Source organism: Schistocerca gregaria, chromosome 7 (assembly GCF_023897955.1).
Source record: "Schistocerca gregaria isolate iqSchGreg1 chromosome 7, iqSchGreg1.2, whole genome shotgun sequence".
Lineage (NCBI taxonomy): Eukaryota > Metazoa > Arthropoda > Insecta > Orthoptera > Acrididae > Schistocerca > Schistocerca gregaria.
Window position 1 is genome coordinate 5986627 of NC_064926.1, and position 13374 is coordinate 6000000.

Below are 13374 nucleotides of genomic sequence, written 5' to 3' on the forward strand. Positions count from 1 at the left end.
CGCCGCCGCAGCTTCCGGCCCCCGCCGCCGCCGCCGCCGCCGCCGCCGCCAGGACCCAGTGCTTCGTCTTCCTCTCCTGCTTTCGTTGTCGTCGCTATTCTCGTCTTCGTCTTTGCCTTCATCCTTTCGCTCCTCGACGTCTCTCATCTGTCATCTGTAATCTGTTCCTGACTTTGTCCCTTGTCTGTCCCCATTCTTCTTTTCTGTGTTTCCAGTTTTTCTTACCGCCATCATGACCACCCCCACCACCACCGCCACTACCACCGCCATCGTCTATACGACGCCCTCCCTCGCTGCCACTACTCTTACTTGGTGTGCTCAGTCGCCCCCGTCCTACTATATCCCGCCCCTCCTCACCCTTCCCACCCCAGCTCCCTTTGTCGCCCCATCCCCTGCTCCTTCTCCCCAAGCCTCCACACACGACCCCTTTCCCCCACTCCCCCACACCACTCATGCGGCCCCTGCCAGGGTTGTGTCTCGTCGGGCTACGACCCATGCCGCACCATCGCCGGCGCCAGCACCACCACCTGCAGCAGCGCCACAACCAGCAGCAGCACCAACAGCAGCACCAACAGCAGCACCAGCACCAGCACCGACACCGGGACCTGCCGCTTCCCGTCATCTCCCCGTCACTCCTGTGCCCCACACCTCCTCCCATCCTGTCCCCGCTGTTAAGCGTCCCAGTGGCACCCCCGCCTCCTCCGCACCCAAGAAGTCCCAGCATCTTCCCCCTCCCCCACCCCTAGATGCCATGGATGTCTCCCCTCCAGCCCCCTCTACTTCCTCTTCTACCTCCCCCTCCTACAAGTATCTCCTCTCCCGTCCTGATCCCTCTCTCCTGGAGGCCCGCAACCTGACCTTGCTCCTCCGCCAATACTTCCCTGCAGCCCCCATCTCCCTTCTTACCCCCCGTAGGGACTCTGTCTTGATCACCTCCCCAAGCCCTACCCTACACTCCGACATCCTCTCCCGAATTCCTCTCACCCGATTTGGACCTAATGCCTCCCTTGCCCCTGCTCCTTCCCCTTCCTCCCCCCGTCAACCCCAACCCCCACGTCGCCCGCCGACCCTCACCGCCGTGATCACTCGGCTTAGCCCGACGATCACGGAGGAAGAGGTGCTGGCGGAGTTGAAGGCCCACCCGTACCTGGAGGTGCGAGCTGTTCGCCGCATTTTCAACTCTGCGGGCCCCACTCGCCTTATGCGAGTTTTCTCCGAACACGCTCCCTCCATCGACCATCTCCTTAAGGAGGGTGCCCTCCTCTTCCACCGCCGGTATAAGGTTGACCCCTCCCGCTCCCCACCACAATCCATTCGCTGCCAGAGGTGTCTGCGTTATAACGCACACCCAACATCAGAGTGCCGCGAGGCCCCAGTCTGCCCGCATTGTAAGCAAGCGCACTTCCTCCGGCAGTGCCCCAACCTTCAGTCTCCTCCCTCCTGCAATACCTGCAACCTCCAACACCCTACCTACTCCCAGAAATGCAAGGCTCGACCTCCTCCATCCGCTCCTGAACTCACTGTTCCTCTCCGCCCTTTGGATGACCCCACCCCTCCTGGCAATTCCCTCCGTCCTCCCCCCACCGCAGAGGACATCATCAGGTTCGTCACAATAGTGCTCCAGAACGTCCATCCCTTTCAGCGTCCCCACACCCTCCACCAGATTTCCCTCGCTGCCCGTTCCGTGTTCCACCTCAACACCTACGCCACCTATTCCCACAACCAGGCCCATTTCACCTTCTCCCGTCTCGACACCTTCGTTTAAATTCCCATTATGGCACGACAGCACCGTATCCTGTTCAATAACATCCGCTCCCTTCCCACCAACAAGCACCTCCTTATGCATACCCTTACGACCCACCGTGTGGATGCCTTCCTTCTGAACGAAACCTTTCTTCAGCCCCACCACACCGTCCACACCTCGCCCTACCTCCTTCACCGGTCTGACAATCCACTCCAGATAGCGCGTGGCGGAGTTGCCATTGGCCACCACCGCCAGATCCCTGTCCGGCTCCAACCCCTCCTTCCTGACCCCACAGAACACTTGATCCTTAGTCTCTTCTTCCCCGGCCTTACCCTTACCTGTGCCACCATCTATGTCCGCCCCGCTGCACCTATTCCTTTCGACTTCCTTTCCCACATCGACCGTACCTTCTCCTCCTACGTGATCGCCGCCGACCTTAACATCCATAGTCGTTCTGCCGCCCAGTTACGGCGGTGGCATCGGTTCCTTGCCACCCTCCAAGGCGACGTCCTTCCAATTCCCCAACACACCCGCCCTGAATCCAATACCACTCCCGATGTCGTCCTAGCCTCCCCCACCCTGCTTGGCCGCATAGCGGTGGACGTCCTTGATCCCATTGGCAGTGACCATCTCCCTGTCCTCCTCACTGTATCAGACGGTCGTCGCCCCCGTCCCGACCCGCGCCATGACCCTCCCCCGAAATATGTCCATGACTACTCCCGTGCCAACTGGAATGCCTACCGGGACTCCCTTGCTCTCCAGGTCGATAGCCACCCCCTCACCTACCACCAACCTGACGACGTTACCCGTGCTGCCTCCTTTCTCCAGCAGACCTTGTCTGAGGCCGTGGAGGCCCACGTCCCTACCATTGCCATCCATCCGCACCGCCCCACCTTACCCCCACAGGCCGTCCTTCTCCTGCGTGAATCCCGCCGGCTCTACCGTGCCTTCCTTCACACACGTGACCAGGACACACTACGACGCCACCGGCAACTACAGCGACACATCAGGAACTTACTCACGGCAAAGAAACGCCGGGACTGGCGACAGACATGCACCCGTCTTAATGCCACCTTACCTATCAACTCGTCCAAGTACTGGTCAGCCTTCCGCCGCCTTACCGGATCTAAACCCTCTCCCTACTACCCTCTCCTTCATGATGACCACCCCTTCCCTGATGCCCTTAGTAAGGCCAACCATTTCGCCTCCTACCTCTCCGATATCCTTACCATCCCTGACGATCCCCAGTTCGATTATTCCCTCTTTCCTGATGTCCGTGATCGAACTGATACCTCTGTCCCCCCGCTTGCTCCTGGCTTCCAGTACTTGGACAACATCACACACACAGAACTAAATACCCCAATCACCGCTCAAGATATCATTGCTACACTTCGCCCTAAACGCAACACTGCTCCCGGTCACGATCGTGTTACTTACCGTCACCTCCGTGAAGCTCCTGCCTCCTTCCTCTCCACATTGGCCAGGCTCTACAATGTGGTCCTGTCCACCGGCTACTACCCCGACCTGTGGAAAACCTCCCGGATCCTGATGTTCCTCAAGCCCGACAAACCGCCTTCCGCTGTCTCCTCCTACCGTCCCATCAGCCTTACCTCGGTCTTCAGCAAGGTCCTAGAATCCATTCTTACCCGCCGCCTACACAAGCACCTTCACCAACACCGCCTCCTCCCCCCTACCCAATGTGGCTTTCGGCCGTCCTTCTCAGCCGATGACCTCCTCCTTCACCTCACTCACCTCCTCTCCGAACAACTCAATTCCCGTCGTTCCGCCATCTTCCTTTCCCTCGACCTCGAACGCGCATATGACCGTGTGTGGCATTCCGGTCTCCTTTTCAAGCTCCAAACCTTTGCTCTTCCTCTCAACTATGTCCGTCTGGTCGCTTCCTTCCTTTCCCACCGTCCTTCCTATGTCACCATCCACAACACTGATTCCTACACCTTCTACCCCTCCGCCGGTGTGCCCCAAGGTTCCGTCCTTTCCCCTCTTCTCTACCTCCTTTACACGGCAGACATACCTCCACCTGCACCTCCCCTACACCTTCTCCAGTACGCCGATGACACTGCCTTCCTTGCCCTCGCTCCCACCCTGCAACGCTCCCAGCACCTTCTCCAATCCTATCTTGACCGGTTCACCACTTGGTGTAACCAGTGGTTGCTCAAGGTCAATCCTTCCAAGACCCAGGCGATCATTGTAGGCAAAACCACTCGTTCCTTCCGTCTCCTTGATTTCTATCTTACTATTTATGGCCGTCCCATCACCCTCACACCTACTCTCAAGTACCTTGGTGTCACCCTCGACCGTCGCCTCTCCTGGAACCCACATCTCCGGACGATCCAAGCCAAGGCACGCTCCCGCCTCCGCCTCCTTAAGCTCCTTTCTGGCCGTACATGGGGTCTGGACCCTTCCACCATCCTCTACACCTACAAGTCCCTCATCCGTCCTATCCTTTGCTATGCTCATCCCGCCTGGATCTCTGCCCCTCCTACCTTCTACAAGTCCATTCAGATCCTAGAACGCCATGCGCTCCGCCTCGCCTATCGCATCCGTCTCCCTTCCCCCACGCGGATCCTCTATGACCTGATTCCCTTCCCGCACCTCCTCCTTTTCCTCGAACGGTTACGGATCCTCTACACCTCCCGCAAGCTTGATCCTCCACACCCTCTTGTCTCTCCCATCCTCTCCCACCCCAACCCGCTGCCGCGCCTGCATTCCTATATCCCACCTGCTCTCCATCTTTACACCCTCCACACCCTCTCCCTCGGTGGCTTCCGTCAACTCCCCCTCCCTGATGATGCCCTCCTCCCCTCCATCTACCCCTCCTACCAACTTTGAGCCTTACCTTCCCTCTCCTCTCCTTTTCCTGTGGGCACCCTCTCTCCCTTCTCTCCCTCCCTCCCCTCCCCTTTCTCCTTGGGCTTCCACTCCCCCTACCCTCCCCCTTCTCCTCCATCCCTCTCCTCCACTGGCATCTTCCCCTCCCCCTCTCTCTCCTCTTCCCCACACCTTTTCCCCTTGGCAGGCCACGACTCTGCTGTCTTCCATCAGTTACTTTCATCGTCCTACGCCGAAGACCATCGCATGTGTTTGTGCCTCGACTCTCCTGCAGTGTGTTTGTGTTTCGTCGTTTGTGCTCCGCTGGTTCACGTGTGGCCATCTGCCATCTGCGTTTGTGCACCGTGTTTCTCCGCTTTTATCCATTGTGCTACGCACGTGACCGACTCCGTTTTAACTCTGTTTTGTCTACTGTTTGTACCCCGCCGTCTTGATTGTTTTTATATCTCACTCATCTCTGTTCTGTGTATACTCTGAGGCCGAAGAGCGGCATACTTGGTCCGCTGCCGGCCTACCTGTTTGTCACAGGTATTAAAATCACAATAAAGGAAAAAAAAAAAGGAAAAGCGGTACAGCATAAAGTGGGACGAGGCAGTCTGAATTACATTTTATAGATGTATTTCTCACATATCTCAGAGCCTCTCGCGGTCGTCGTCGCCGCCGCAGCCGCTTCTGCAGAAGTAGCAAATGGCCATCGTAGCAAATGCGGTGATGGACGCCCTGCCTTCGATTACGAATGCACAAAGTGTGTGGTCTTGTTTCACAGTCTATATTTGGTCGGTCTCGTAAGAGGTTGAATGTAACGAATGGGTGGGAAAGAGCAAGGGGCAGCGGCTGTGTAGAACGAAAACACAAATCCTCAGGGGTGTGAGCGTTTCGAGATGAGTCGTATACATGTTATAGTTGGTCGTCAGTGACCGTGTGGCCTAATGGATAAGCCTCGGATTTCGGATCTGAAGATTGCAGGTTCGAATGCTGTCACGGTCGTGTTTTTCCAGTTCTGAGAAAGAAACATACCGTTTTAATGTAGCAATTAAGCAGTACGAAACCGTCTGAATGTTGCTGTTGACCATTTTTTGCTTGGAGATGCTCTTGAGCTTGAAACACACACAACAAGACCGGTGGTAACTAGCGAAATGGTCGGCAGAGTGCCGACACCGCGAGTTTTGACTGGCACTTGCACATCTAAAACAACGTCGGAAAGTAACTCGTTCGGCTTTTGAGTCACATGAAGTATGTGTGTTAACTTTGACGCCACTAGCTCTGCATGTTGTCATGCAATTTCTTTACCTCTCAGAGATGATTATGACATAAAAGAGAAGTACGTGACGAGTGTGACGTTAGAAAAACATTAGGGAGCATGGAGAGATTCTGTATGGGACCACCCAACCCAAACGAGTACAGTGTGACGTGCTACCCGGCATATATACACCGAGGTCGCCGGCTATCTCAGTCAGTAGAGCGTCAGACTTTTAATCCCAGGGTCGTGGGTTCGAGCCACAAGCTGGGCGGAACGGAATTTTGTTCCGCTGCAGATGTAAATTACCGTTTTTCTGATTAACGAGATGTAATGGAAATAGCAACTTTAAACTTTGCCTACGTCTCTGTCAGTCGCAAGGAAACTGTATTTGAAGGTGAAGGTGATTTTGTAGACACGTGTGAAAGACATGTTCTGAAATGCAAGTGTTGTTGTTTGGAGAGCACATCGGGTACGTGTCAGATGTGTAGCCAAGCAGCAATGGGTCGCCATAGCTGCAAATATTAGCCGGTAATATGAAGTGTTGTCAGCTGAAGTCTGATGATGCAGACGACCATAAGGACGAAGTACCCATGAATACCGCTAGGCCGCGCCTCTTTACCTCAGTGGTAGAGTACTGCTCTAATAAACCAGGTGTCGTAAGTTCCATCCTCACAGGAGAATGATTAATTTTGGAAATCAGTTGCGCGTCGTGGCCGTATAGCAAACAGTATCTGTGATGACGAACAATTAGCGACCGGCGTTTTCTAAGAATTACTCTCAGATGTGATTAAGGCGAATGGCGCAGATAAAGAATTTCCCAAAGCGGTACAGCATAAAGTGGGACGAGGCAGTCTGAATTACATTTTATAGATGTATTTCTCACATATCTCAGAGCCTCTCGCGGTCGTCGTCGCCGCCGCAGCCGCTTCTGCAGAAGTAGCAAATGGCCATCGTAGCAAATGCGGTGATGGACGCCCTGCCTTCGATTACGAATGCACAAAGTGTGTGGTCTTGTTTCACAGTCTATATTTGGTCGGTCTCGTAAGAGGTTGAATGTAACGAATGGGTGGGAAAGAGCAAGGGGCAGCGGCTGTGTAGAACGAAAACACAAATCCTCAGGGGTGTGAGCGTTTCGAGATGAGTCGTATACATGTTATAGTTGGTCGTCAGTGACCGTGTGGCCTAATGGATAAGCCTCGGATTTCGGATCTGAAGATTGCAGGTTCGAATGCTGTCACGGTCGTGTTTTTCCAGTTCTGAGAAAGAAACATACCGTTTTAATGTAGCAATTAAGCAGTACGAAACCGTCTGAATGTTGCTGTTGACCATTTTTTGCTTGGAGATGCTCTTGAGCTTGAAACACACACAACAAGACCGGTGGTAACTAGCGAAATGGTCGGCAGAGTGCCGACACCGCGAGTTTTGACTGGCACTTGCACATCTAAAACAACGTCGGAAAGTAACTCGTTCGGCTTTTGAGTCACATGAAGTATGTGTGTTAACTTTGACGCCACTAGCTCTGCATGTTGTCATGCAATTTCTTTACCTCTCAGAGATGATTATGACATAAAAGAGAAGTACGTGACGAGTGTGACGTTAGAAAAACATTAGGGAGCATGGAGAGATTCTGTATGGGACCACCCAACCCAAACGAGTACAGTGTGACGTGCTACCCGGCATATATACACCGAGGTCGCCGGCTATCTCAGTCAGTAGAGCGTCAGACTTTTAATCCCAGGGTCGTGGGTTCGAGCCACAAGCTGGGCGGAACGGAATTTTGTTCCGCTGCAGATGTAAATTACCGTTTTTCTGATTAACGAGATGTAATGGAAATAGCAACTTTAAACTTTGCCTACGTCTCTGTCAGTCGCAAGGAAACTGTATTTGAAGGTGAAGGTGATTTTGTAGACACGTGTGAAAGACATGTTCTGAAATGCAAGTGTTGTTGTTTGGAGAGCACATCGGGTACGTGTCAGATGTGTAGCCAAGCAGCAATGGGTCGCCATAGCTGCAAATATTAGCCGGTAATATGAAGTGTTGTCAGCTGAAGTCTGATGATGCAGACGACCATAAGGACAAAGTACCCATGAGTACCGCTAGGCCGCGCCTCTTTAGCTCAGTGGTAGAGTACTGCTCTAATAAACCAGGTGTCGTAAGTTCCATCCTCACAGGAGAATGATTAATTTTGGAAATCAGTTGCGCGTCGTGGCCGTATAGCAAACAGTATCTGTGATGACGAACAATTAGCGACCGGCGTTTTCTAAGAATTACTCTCAGATGTGATTAAGGCGAATGGCGCAGATAAAGAATTTCCCAAAGCGGTACAGCATAAAGTGGGACGAGGCAGTCTGAATTACATTTTATAGATGTATTTCTCACATATCTCAGAGCCTCTCGCGGTCGTCGTCGCCGCCGCAGCCGCTTCTGCAGAAGTAGCAAATGGCCATCGTAGCAAATGCGGTGATGGACGCCCTGCCTTCGATTACGAATGCACAAAGTGTGTGGTCTTGTTTCACAGTCTATATTTGGTCGGTCTCGTAAGAGGTTGAATGTAACGAATGGGTGGGAAAGAGCAAGGGGCAGCGGCTGTGTAGAACGAAAACGCAAATCCTCAGGGGTGTGAGCGTTTCGAGATGAGTCGTATACATGTTATAGTTGGTCGTCAGTGACTGTGTGGCCTAATGGATAAGCCTCGGACTTCGGATCTGAAGATTACAGGTTCGAATGCTGTCACGCTCGTGTTTTTCCAGTTCTGAAAAAGAAACATACCGTTTTAATGTAGCAATTAAGCAGTACGAAACCGTCTGAATGTTGCTGTTGACCATTTTTTGCTTGGAGATGCTCTTGAGCTTGAAACACACACAACAAGACTGGTGGTAACTAGCGAAATGGTCGGCAGAGTGCCGACACCGCGAGTTTTGACTGCCACTTGCACATCTAAAACAACGTCGGAAAGTAACTCGTTCGGCTTTTGAGTCACATGAAGTATGTGTGTTAACTTTGACGCCACTAGCTCTGCATGTTGTCATGCAATTTCTTTACCTCTCAGAAATGATTATGACATAAAAGAGAAGTACGTGACGAGTGTGACGTTAGAGAAACATTAGGGAGCATGGAGAGATTCTGTATGGGACCACCCAACCCAAACGAGTACAGTGTGACGTGCTACCCGGCATATATACACCGAGGTAGCCGGCTATCTCAGTCGGTAGAGCGTCAGACTTTTAATCCCAGGGTCGTGGGTTCGAGCCACAAGCTGGGCGGAACGGAATTTTGTTCCGCTGCAGATGTAAATTACCGTTTTTCTGATTAACGAGATGTAATGGAAATAGCAACTTTAAACTTTGCCTACGTCTCTGTCAGTCGCAAGGAAACTGTATTTGAAGGTGAAGGTGATTTTGTAGACACGTGTGAAAGACATGTTCTGAAATGCAAGTGTTGTTGTTTGGAGAGCACATCGGTTACGTGTCAGATGTGTAGCCAAGCAGCAATGGGTCGCCATAGCTGCAAATATTAGCCGGTAATATGAAGTGTTGTCAGCTGAAGTCTGATGATGCAGACGACCATAAGGACGAAGTACCCATGAGTACCGCTAGGCCGCGCCTCTTTAGCTCGGTGGTAGAGTACTGCTCTAATAAACCAGGCATCTGACGTTCCATCCTCACAGGAGAATGATGAATTTTGGAAATCAGATGCGCGTCGTGGCCGTATAGCAAACAGTATCTGTGATGACGAACAATTAGCGACCTGCGTTTTCTAAGAATTACTCTCAGATGTGATTAAGGCGAATGGCGCTGATAAAGAATTTGCCAAAGCGGTACAGCGTAAAGTGGGAAGAGGTAGTCTGAATTACATTTTATAGATGTATTTCTCACATATCTCAGCGCCTCTCGAGGTCGTCGCCGTCGTCGTCGCCGTCGCCGCTTCTGCAGAAGTAGCAAATGGCCATCGTAGCAAATGCGGCGAGGGACGCCCTGCCTTCGATTCCGAATGCACAAAGTGTGTGGTCTCGTTTCTGAGTCTATATTTGGTCGGTCTCGAAAGAGGTTGAATGTAACGAATGGGTGGGAAAGAGCAACTGGCAGCGGCTGTGTAGAACGAAAACACAAATCCTCAGGGGTGTGAGCGTTTCGAGATGAGTCGTATACATGTTATAGTTGATCGTCAGTGACCGTGTGGCCTAATGGATAAGCCTCGGACTTCGGATGTGAAGATTATAGGTTCGAATGCTTTCACGCTCGTGTTTTTCCAGTTCTGAAAAAGAAACATACCGTTTTAATGTAGCAATTAAGCAGTACGAAACCGTCTGAATGTTGCTGTTGACCATTTTTTGCTTGGAGATGCTCTTGAGCTTGAAACACACACAACAAGACCGGTGGTAACTAGCGAAATGGTCGGCAGAGTGCCGACACCGCGAGTTTTGACTGGCACTTGCACATCTAAAACAACGTCGGAAAGTAACTCGTTCGGCTTTTGAGTCACATGAATTATGTGTGTTAACTGTGACGCCACTAGCTCTGCATGTTGTCATGCAATTTCTTTACCTCTCAGAAATGATTATGACATAAAAGTGAAGTACGTGACGAGTGTGACGTTAGAAAAACATTAGGGAGCATGGAGAGATTCTGTATGGGACCACCCAACCCAAACGAGTACTGTGTGACATGCTACCCGTTATGTATACACCGAGTTAGCCGGCTAGCTCAGTCGGTAGAGCGTAAGACTCTTAATCTCAGGGTCGTGGGTTCGAACCACACGCTGGGCGGAACGGAATTTTGTTCCGCTGCAGATGTAAATTACCGTTTTTCTGATTAACGAGATGTAATGGAAATAGCAACTTTAAACTTTGTCTACGTCTCTGTCAGTCGCAAGGAAACTGTATTTGAGGGTGAAGGTGATTTTGTAGACATGTGTGAAAGACATGTTCTGAAATGCAAGTGTTGTTGTTTGGAGAGCACATCGGTTACGTGCCAGATGGTTAGCCAAGCAGCAATGGGTCGCCATAGCTGCAAATATTAGCCGGTAATATGAAATGTTGTCAGCTGAAGTCTGATGATGCAGACGACCATAAGGACGAGGTACCCAAGAGTACCGCTAGGCCGCGCCTCTTTAGCTCAGTGGTAGACTACTGCTGTAATAAACCAGGTGTCGTAAGTTCCATCCTCACAGGAGAGTGAAGAATTTCGGAAATCAGTTGCGCGTCGTGGCCGTATAGCAAACAGTATCTGTGATGACGAACAATTAGCGACCGGCGTTTTTTTAAGAATTACTCTCAGATGTGATTAAGGCGAATGGCGCTGATAAAGCATTTGCCAAAGCGGTACAGCATACAAACTTAGTAAGGCCAACCATTTTGCCTCCTACCTCACCGATGTCTTTACCATCCCTGACGATCCCCAGTTCGATTATTCCCTCGTCCCCGATGTCCGCGATCGAACTGACACCTCTATCCCTCCACTAGCTCCTGGCTTCCAGTACTTGGACAACATTACACACACTGAACTCAATAACCCTATAACTACTCAAGACATCATCGATATACTCCGCACCAAACGCAACACTGCTCCTGGTCACGACCGTGTTACTTACCGTCACCTCCGTGAAGCTCCCGCCCCCTTCCTCTCCACCCTGGCCAGGCTGTACAATGTGGTCTTGTCCACCGGCTTCTACCCCGACCTGTGGAAAACCTCCCGGATCCTGATGTTCCTCAAACCCGATAAACCACCTTCCGCTGTCTCCTCCTACCGTCCTATAAGCCTTACCTCGGTCTTCAGCAAGGTCCTGGAATCCATTCTAACCCGCCGCATCCACCAGCATCTCCACCGGCACCGCTTCCTTCCCTCCACCCAATGTGGCTTTCGACCATCCTTCTCTGCCGATGACCTTCTCCTTCACCTCACTCACCTCCTCTCCGAACAACTCAACTCCCGTCGCTCCGCCATATTCCTCTCCCTTGACCTTGAACGCGCCTATGACCGTGTGTGGCATTCTGGTCTCCTCTTCAAGCTCCAAACCTTTGCTCTTCCTATTAACTACATCCGTCTGATCGCCTCCTTCATTTCCCACCGCCCTTCCTATGTCACTATCCACAACACTGATTCCTACACCTTCTACCCCTCTGCCGGTGTGCCCCAAGGTTCCGTCCTTTCCCCTCTTCTTTACCTTCTTTATACGGCGGACTTGCCTCCACCTGAGCCCCCCCTTCACCTTCTCCAGTACGCCGATGACACCGCCTTCCTTGCCCTTGCCCCCACCCTGCAACGCTCCCAACACCTTCTCCAATCCCATCTTGACCGGTTCACCTCTTGGTGTAACCAGTGGTTGCTCAAGGTCAATCCTTCCAAGACCCAGGCAATCATCGTAGGCAAAACCACCCCTTCCTTCCGTCTCCTTGATTTCTATCTTACCATTTATGGCCGTCCTATTAACCTCACACCCACCCTCAAGTACCTTGGCGTCACCCTTGACCGTCGCCTCTCCTGGACCCCTCATCTCCGGACAATCCAAGCCAAGGCATGCTCCCGACTCCACCTCCTGAAGCTCCTTTCTGGCCGCACATGGGGTCTGGACCCCTCCACCGTCCTCCACACCTATAAATCTCTCATCCGCCCTATCCTCTGTTATGCCCATCCCGCCTGGATCTCTGCCCCGCCTACCTTTTACAAATCCCTTCAAATCCTTGAACGGCATGCACTCCGCCTCGCCTATCGCATCCGCCTCCCTTCCCCCACGCGGCTCCTCTATGACCTCATCCCCTTCCCACACCTCCTCCTCTTCCTCCATCGGATACGGATCCTCTACACCTCCTGCAAGCTTGATCCTCCCCACCCGCTTGTCTCTTCCATCCTCTCCCACCCCAACCCACTGCCGCGCCTGTACTCCTGTATCCCACCTGCTCTCCATCTTCACACTTTCCACACCCTCTCCCAAGGTGGCTTCCGCCGACTCCCCCTCCCGGATGATGCCCTCCTCCCCTCCATCTACCCCTCCTACCAACTTTGAGCCTTGCCTTCCCCTCTCCTCTCATTTTCCTGTGGGCACCCTCTCTCCCTTCTCTCCCTCCCTCTCTCCCTCCTTCCATCCTTACCTCCCCTCCCCCTCTCCCTGGGCTTCCACCCCCCTCTTTTCGTTTTCTCCCCTCCTCCTCCCTGGCATCCTATCTCCCCCTCCCTCCTTCCCTCCCCCTGTTTTTTCCCTTGGCAGGCCCCCAGCTTTTCGGTGTGGACAGTGCCCCTGCAAGCGCCGAGGCCCATCTCCACAGTGTCCGTGTCTTTCGTCCCGTCTGTGCCTCGAGTGTTTCTTCGTTTTCTGCTCCACCGTTCACCTGTGCTAGTGTTCTCTGTTCCGTGCTGTGCTGCCCGTCTTTTTTAAAACTGAAACAGTGCTGCGTCGGTGAACGACTTCAATTCTTTTTATTCTCTGTTGTCTTCTGATTTTTGTCCTCCATGTCTGTATTTTGAGATTATGTCTTCCTGTTTTTATCTCTTGTATGTTTCTTGTGGCCGAAGAGCGGCATATTAGGCCGCTGCCGGCCTACCTT

General features: G+C 52.4%; 1 non-coding gene across 1 annotated transcript; it reads left to right on the forward strand.

The window, feature by feature from the left end:
- Window positions 1–10526: 10526 nt before the first annotated feature.
- Window positions 10527–10599, forward strand: Trnak-cuu (transfer RNA lysine (anticodon CUU)). The gene has a single exon. It is a non-coding gene; the product is annotated as a tRNA-Lys (tRNA).
- Window positions 10600–13374: the final 2775 nt, after the last annotated feature.